An 8,334-nucleotide genomic window follows, 5' to 3' on the forward strand; every position below is an offset into this window, starting at 1 on the left:
GCTTAAGCAAAGTTGCTTTCATTTTGTTAACATTCTTCTAAATCTAAGACCGTGTTTAATATTTCTGGCCAAATTTATATTTTAAATTTGTAGTCAAGAAATTCGAGAAGTCTAAATTTCTTGAACACAGTATGGTTCGGAACGTACCTGCTCAAGCGGAATGCAAAGCAACAGCTTCAATCGGAACGAATCTGATCAACATGTAGGATAAAGGGTGATATATTAATATCAGATATTTTTTTCCATTAGTGTCCCACCGACGGGCACGGCAGCAGCACGACGCAAACCGCACCGTGGAAACTCCATCGCATCGGTCGGATCGGATAAGGCGTCTTACTTCGGTGCACCCATCGTATTCTCCGGTCGGGTACGGCGGGTCGTTACGATCCACGTACGGTGGTGGTGCGGTAGAGTGAGAACCACCACCGGCAGCGTCGTCAGTCGTCGGTCGCTACTCTCCGGGGCACGGTTGCTCTATCTATTGCCTTAGCCTAGCTAGCTAGTGTACATACGAGATGACGATGCATGTTCGAACCCCTCGGAGGAGAGCGGAAACCTCCGAGGAGGTCGTGCAAAGTAAATAGCAATGAAAATCAATCACTGATAAAGTCTAAAGACCACACGTAGTAAGTACAAAGTTTACTACTCTGCACCGTACCTAACTGTATAGTTAGCTGCGCTCGGTTGGATGGTCGTTTCACAGCACAGTGTGGATCGTGAACGGCAGTAAGTAAATGTTGCAAGGTGTTGTCGTATTGATTGCTTCCCTCGAGTGTAAAAGTCACATGCACCGTCACACGGACCGTCCGTCGGTGGCTGTTTTGGAATGTCGTAGGTCCTAAAGTGGAAAAATTATTCTGGTAGTAATTACTGGAATATGGTCAGGGGGCGCAAACGTGACCATTTCGGACGGCAATTGCTTTCTCAACCCTACCCTGCCTGGTCTGGCTGGCCCACTAACTGACTGACTGACTGACTGACTGACTCATCGAAACGTTCCAATCAGCTCGGATCGACCACGACGGACCGACCTGGGCGCTCACGAAGTTATAAGGTCACAGCCGACGCGGTGCGGTGTTCACACGATAGCCAGCGGCGGCGGGCTTGTTGTTAAACTGCTACTCATCAATCATACACCGCGGCTGGTTGGCTGGCTGGCTGGCTGACTGTCGGTTAACCGTGGCAGTAGGCGTGAGATTTTCTGTGTTTTTTTACGTTAGACACAATAAACAACAACACCGAGGAGGAGACATTTCTCGAGCAACGCTCGGGCTCGGCTTGCCTTGAATCGACCGACGGACGGACGGGACGACGTGCAGTCGTCATTTTTGCGGGCAAATCGTTCCGAAACAACGAGCCAATAAAAGTCGACGTGTGAATTGTAAACCTCGAAATCGTGAGCCATTTGCCACCCATAAATCCTGCTGCTGGCTGCATACACGTAAGGCACACTGATTGATTGACAGAACGGTTGGTTGGTTGCGCGCTCGGCAAACTAGATGCTTACGTCAATTTGATGCACACGTTTGACAGACAGAATGCCGAAACCTCGATGACAGTGGATCAGGCACAGCCACGGCTTTGTTTGTCACTGCAAAGCGAATTTTATTACCCGACAGCGCGCTAGCTGAGGATGTCAATTTATTAAAACACTCTCGCAGGGCTATGTTGGCCAATCTCCGTTCGCAATCGAACGAGGAGACTCGACCCTCTAAAGAGGGCCCTTCGCACGCAATTTAGCATACCTTTGCTGTTGCCAACGTTACCCAATCGCAGCCAACTGCCAGGTGCCAACCGATCGGGGCTTACCAAAGCAGCCTGCGGGTGGCTTCAGTCATAGCAACGACCATATTCATCGTATAGTAGCATCAACATCTCAACAGTACAAGGGCTACTTGATGTCCGCATTGCAATAGTTAATATTACACCGGCTGGCTGCATGCCTGCATGCATTCGGTTTGGCCGGCTTTTGTTACAGCTGCTGCTGCTGCTGCCGCCAGAGACAAGAGTCTCTCCACCAACCCCAACCGTCACTACCCCACAACCATCGCATCGCCATCGGGAAGAGAGTGCAGAAGCACGTACATTTTTAATGAGCCGTCCAAATCCGAACGCTCCTCGGTCCTCGCCGCCCGGTCCCGCTCGCCGCCAAGGTTCCAGAATGGAGCTTCGCGTTCGCTCCGTTCGACAAAACTAGCCACGAATTGTTACGTAATCGGCATACTAGAATACAACACATGCATGCATTGGGGGGAAACCCCCCAACTGCTCCGTCCCTTCCGTCCGCCGCTTCTCCTCCGTCCGTCAACGAGCATCCGCAACGAGCTCGGGTCGTGATGTCAGATCGTTTTTGCACCGGTTTAACTGTACCGCTGGAAATCTATGTTCCTCTAATGGGGTTCCGCAAAGAACACGCCGCACCGCACCGCACCGAGAATCGTTGTAACTGAACATCAGTGAACCTCCCACCCCCGTTCGCGGGCCGTGGGCTCGGAGAAGAAACAAAGATGGCTTGTCATCGTAAATAATGCCGCTCTAGCCGGGTGTACGTGTAGTACACCTGTGAAAAACGGTTCCTCCAACGCGGGGTGACTAATTCGGATCCTAAATAACAACACACGAAAAAAAACATCTTCTCGTTTGTTTTGTTCATCGCAGTAGACAACGCTCTACAACTCAATTAACCTAAAAAAAATATCGAAAGTGAAAACGCGCTCAACAAACCTTTCCCAACAATGAAACAACAACAACAACAACAACACAGCAGTCGGGGAGTCTCGCTCTGGAACGTACATTTCTGGATTAAAGTAGAACAAACAAACTACCCAAATCGGCCCCCTCCTGACGCGTCGTCGTGGATCGAGGCAGGGGGGGTCCGATTGGATCGAGGTTTTTTTTTCGTGACTTACCAAATTCTGCTTGACGCCTTCGAGCGTGAGACCTTCAAACTTGCGCTCGGCGACAATCGTTTTGCCGTCCGCGGTGGCGACGGCAGCGGCGGCGTTGGCGATATCATCGACGGCACGCTTTGCCCTTCGGGACGCACCCGGTGTCGTGCCGCTCGGAATTAGCCTACCGCTCATTATTAAATGTATTACACAGCGGCGAACGCGCGGTCTACTAACTGCGTTTCAGAAGATTCGAATCCAGGCCAAAGCAGGCTCTGCTCTGAACGTTGTTTGACGTCTGTTGTCGGTGTTCCCCACGGTGCACTCTCAGAATGGAACCATGTGTCGTAATCTGAAACGAATGAAGAAGAAAAAACAAATTGAAACAAATGAGAATGGTCAGTACCGGTAAAACCCCAACATCGAATTTGGAGTTTTGCCAGAAACGATTCAAAAGGAAACAGACGCAGGCAGCACAGCCGTTCAAAGATGGTAGCAAATTTAAAAGTCAAATCGCCAATCGTATGACCGAAGCTTTCAGTAGAATCACAATCAATAGATTAACGACTGTTATAATCTACGATCAAAATCAATTTTCAATTTTATTATATTGTAAGCTAGCTACCTTGGGCAAAATGCAGTGGCCGCAGAACTGTGGCGCCATCATTGTCACCCATTCATTATGCCACGGCTTACTGCGTGAATTTAAGCGGAGGTACTAAAATGGACAAAGGAAATGGGCCCATAAAAGTTGTTGTTGAGACGTTATTTTCTAACCCGTTCATACAAAACGCCATGTGCACTTGGAGAGCCGCACCGGAAAACAAACAAAAAATGACGTTGAAGTTGCAACGCAAGGCGGTGCCGTTTCTTTGCATTGCAAAGTTTATGTATGAGATAATTTTGTTGATAAAACAAACAGATTGACACCGTTTGAGAGTACATTTTGAAGGAAGCTAAGAATATTTCATTTTTCAACTAATGATTGGATTCAAAATTCAAAATATTCCATCAGTAGGCAGCGTCGGAAAAACGATGCGCTGTCTGTTGTACAAGATAGTATACATCTAGGCTATTACCTTGGTAGTTGGCGTGAGCCAACATAAAACTCAAGGAAACTGCGAATGCAGTTCCGGAGTGATTCGCGATTGGGGCTCAACTGGCAAATTGTAAACAAATCGTTTTATTACACCATCAGCCTTAAAAAGACTGATAATATCATTGGCAAGAATCCTTTCTTCTGTTTTAATCGTTAGAATTATTTAAAACAAGTTTTTAGTGATGGGCGATAGAAGTGTTTAATCAAAACAAAAGACAATTTGCAGTTTAGCCCCTTGCATTGTTATGAAGTGACAGGCTTATTTGCAAATCGTTTTGTAAACAGGCGATAGTAAAGAGCGAAACTGCGTTGTTTTCAAAACACAGGCGCATTGTAAACAGGCGGAACTAAATAAAAAAATCAAAACAAGGCGAACCATGGCTGGGCGAATCTCATTGTCAAAATGCTTTGAGGCTCATTCCAAGGGGTTCAACTATAATACTTAAGGCCCAGACACAACGCATACGGATTTTACTACGTTGCGGAAATTTGACAGAAAACCCATGGAAAAACTGTCAATTAGCCGCAGCGTCGTGAAATCCGTATGCATTGTGTTTTGGGCTTTAGGTTTTGAGCTTAAATGCACAAATTCTATCAGGGTGTCGATCATATAGCGAAAATAAAATTCCCTGACTTTTCCAGGTTTTTCCAGGAATATTTCGAAAAAATCCAGAAGCAAAACATCTCGTTAATTTCTATTTTCAAAGTGTTTATTTATCTAAATTTGTTGTGTATTCTTCAATTTTGATTTCTTGATGAATACATTTTTCGTTTTTAGTTCAAATTCATTTTTTTATGCGAAATTTCTACGTGCAAAGTGAAAATTAAGCAAAGCTACTTCGTTCTACTATTTAAAACCTGACGTTCTGCTTTTATTCGATCCACTTGCTACTTCAGGTTTCTATCTCCGAGTTGAGTCGAGTTTCAACAAACAAATGACGGTTTGATCTTGGTTCAGTTTGATTCGTCTTCGTTCCGGTTACAATACGATTTCGATCTGGAAATCCGGAATTATCTGAATGCAAAATTGGGCAGTTTCAAGTAATGGTCTTTTGCTAAATGAAACCTAGAAATTTTGCTAAATTGGGCGCTAAGAAAACAGAGAAAATATTGTTCAAACAATAGTCCTGTATGGACTAAAAATATACGCTTGGCGTGTCAACTTTATGCACAACTTTTGAACTAAATATCCAATCAACATCGAAGAACTTTCAGACAGTAAATAATGATCAATTAGGCTGTGAGCTCTTCCAGTTGAAACCAAAATCGGTCCAGCCACTGTTGAGAAACGTTGTTTGGTTAGGTGGGTCAGAGGTACAGGGGTGAGACAAAATGATCGGGACACAGGCAGAAATCATGTATTTCTTGGTAAATTTTGAAAGTTTCTGCATCTTTACTTTCTCCGAAATATCAAACTAGTGCTGGGCGTTCAAGTACAGTACAGGGCGTAGCTGCCGGAAGTCCGCCTTGACGTAAGTCTCATTATCCATGATGAGAGAGTTGAGGATTTTCCAGGTGTTTGCGCAAAATAAATTCGCGACGTTGCTTTTCGGGTGACGTCATTTTTTCCAATTTTCGAAAAACTGACCGTGGTAAACATACACTGTAAACAATACACTCTAGACTACTTTTACGCAAGTTTTCAAGAGAAAATGCCCAATGGGTAATTTTCTACAGCGTTTCTTCCGAGGTACAATTTGATGTTGGACACCCTTTATTTGTCGTTGTTTTAAGTTGTCGCTTTTTTGAAGCTTTTGTTGTTTTTTATTGTCAGGTTTGGCGGTTTTTTGTCAGAAGCTTTTGGAGCATCTTTATAGAATATTAAATTCTACTATCTATATTTTCGCGTCAGATACGTATTTCGTTTACGACTTGCAGGCTTTATCAGTATCTGTTTTCAAAAACAGACACTCATGAAGCCTGCAAGTCGTAGGCGAAATATGTATCTGTCGCGAAAATATAGATACAGGTCGGACTCGATTATATAGAGTCGCCAAAATTTTTTCACTGCATATAATCGAATCAAGAAAAAAAATTTCATCGTTTTATATGCATAATTTTGTGTTTTTTTAAATGTAAAAGAAAAATTTTATTTTTGGCTCTCACCTTACAGGTAGAAAATGCATTTCTTACCTTAAAAATGAATGTGAATACACAACAATTTCGCAGAAAACTATCGAAAAAAAATTAACCCGATTTTCTTCAAACTTTTTTTTTTTTGTTGGCGCCTAAGGTGGCCCTTTCTGAGTTAGGGTGGTCCCAAAAAACGCGATTTTTAACCCACCTTCCTATCTCAATATTTTTTTCTAGAAAGCCTATTAAAATACCTTTCATTTGCTGCGCCAACGCTTTAAATCGGTCCAGTGGTTCAAAAGTTATAAAGGAAGGAAGGTAATAATCGTATTTTTGGAGCCACCCTAATTTAGAAAGAGCCAGCCGGGGGGCCAAATAAAAACTTACGGGCTTAATTATCTTCAAAAAAGATAAAATAGAGCGAGATTTAACAAAATCGGTGCAAATTTTTTTAACTATATATAATCGAGTCTAAAATTGTATATAATCGAATCATATATAGAGTAAGGAGGCGTAAAAGTGCGATTCAATGATTCATCGGTGCAGATTCCGAGTGAATTAACTACATTGGCATGGATGGGTGACTACTTTGACAGCTTGAATCTAACGTAAACTTTGGTTGCTTACGAAGCATAGTTGCTAAGTTATGTGCCAATGTTATTTTAGGGCGGTTTTGATGTAATTTTTCGTTATACGGCAAATACGATATCAACAGGAGGATATTACTTGTTGAAAATTTGTAGCAGCGTTTTACATCACTCTCATATCTGTTTTGAAAATACGGTGAAAAGAACAAAATATATCTAATCCCGTCAAGCGCGCTGTTGGGTAAAAGTGCGATTCACGGACGGGGCAAAAGTGTGATTCATGGACGAGGCAAAAGTGTATAGCTAATTATATACAGCTTTAGGCACTATATTACAGATACTAGAAATGCAAGATCTGCAAAAAACCGTTTGCTCTCCAGATGTTGACCGAAGAAAAACAATGTTTTTCCGCTGATGAAACAAAAAATAAACGTTTGGAAAAGTTTCGATCTAACGGAGGCTGCAATACACCAGCGCCAAATAGGAAAGGTGCAAATTGAGAATATTCCTTACCGAAACATAACGCAGATTGAAGATAATATGGTTTTGTTAGCCACTGTTGCGCTAATTTCATGGATTCGAGCTTCGTACTTTTGCCCCGCGGTATTCGTACTTTTGCCCCGCTAGTGGGGTAAAAGTGCGAATCGGCACTTGATCAGAAGAAAGAAGAATTTATTTTGCGAAACACTCTTACCACCGATGATTTATAGTTGAATGTAAAGAAATTGAGTAACTGCATCACTATAAAATATATTATGTTGTTGTCCTTCTTTATGTCTCACGAAAATTGATGACAACTTCAAACCTCGCACTTATGCCCCTCCCTACTCTAATCGGGTCCGATCTGTAGTAGAATTTAATTGGAATAGTTTTCTTTTTATTTAATTTCAGGTTTTTTATCATCTTCACCGTATTTTCATGTTATTTCCGTCAACTGTTCATCGTTCTCCACACGTTTAAACGTCTTTTTGACGTGTTTTCTTTTATTTTTATTTATCGTTCTTTGTCGCTATTTTGGCGTCCTTTCGTCATATTGTTGGTGTCTTTACGACACCTTTTTACCTTCTTTTTATCATCTTTTTCCAGTTGTGTTCTTGTATTCGTCGTCTTTTTGTCGTCTCTCAATCTTATTTGTCATTTTTGTCGTGTTTCATGTTCTTTTTGTTGTTGTTTTGACGTCTTTATATCGTATTTTTGCTACCTTTACATTGTTTCTTTGTCTCTATTCAGCGATTTGTTGTCACATGTTATCGTCTTTTATGACGTTTTTGGTTGATCGCTTTTTCAACGTTTTCCGGCGATTTTTCATCGTATTTTTGTCGTTATCTATAATCATGTTTCCGTCGTCTTTCTGCTGCTTATTGTAGTTTCTTCGTCATTATTTTTTGATCACCTGTTTGATGTTTTTTGTCGTTGTTTCGTTGGCTTGTTATTACCTCTAGACGTAATAGTCTAATAACAGGCTGCGAAGTCTGTCGATAAAGAAGGGTAAAGTTCTGAAGGACGTTTATACCCGTAGATTTGCTTTTTGTGGCCTTTACTACTTCGTTTCTTCGTCGTATTTTGTCGTTTTCGTCATCTGTTTATCTTTTTTGTGTCTGTTTTTGTTTTTTGTCGCCTTTTGATAGCTTTTGTTGTATTTATTGCAGCTGTTTTCGCGTCTTTTCGTCGTCGTTTAGTCGTCTTT

Source organism: Sabethes cyaneus, chromosome 1 (genome assembly GCF_943734655.1).
Source record: "Sabethes cyaneus chromosome 1, idSabCyanKW18_F2, whole genome shotgun sequence".
In the NCBI taxonomy this organism is placed as follows: domain Eukaryota; kingdom Metazoa; phylum Arthropoda; class Insecta; order Diptera; family Culicidae; genus Sabethes; species Sabethes cyaneus.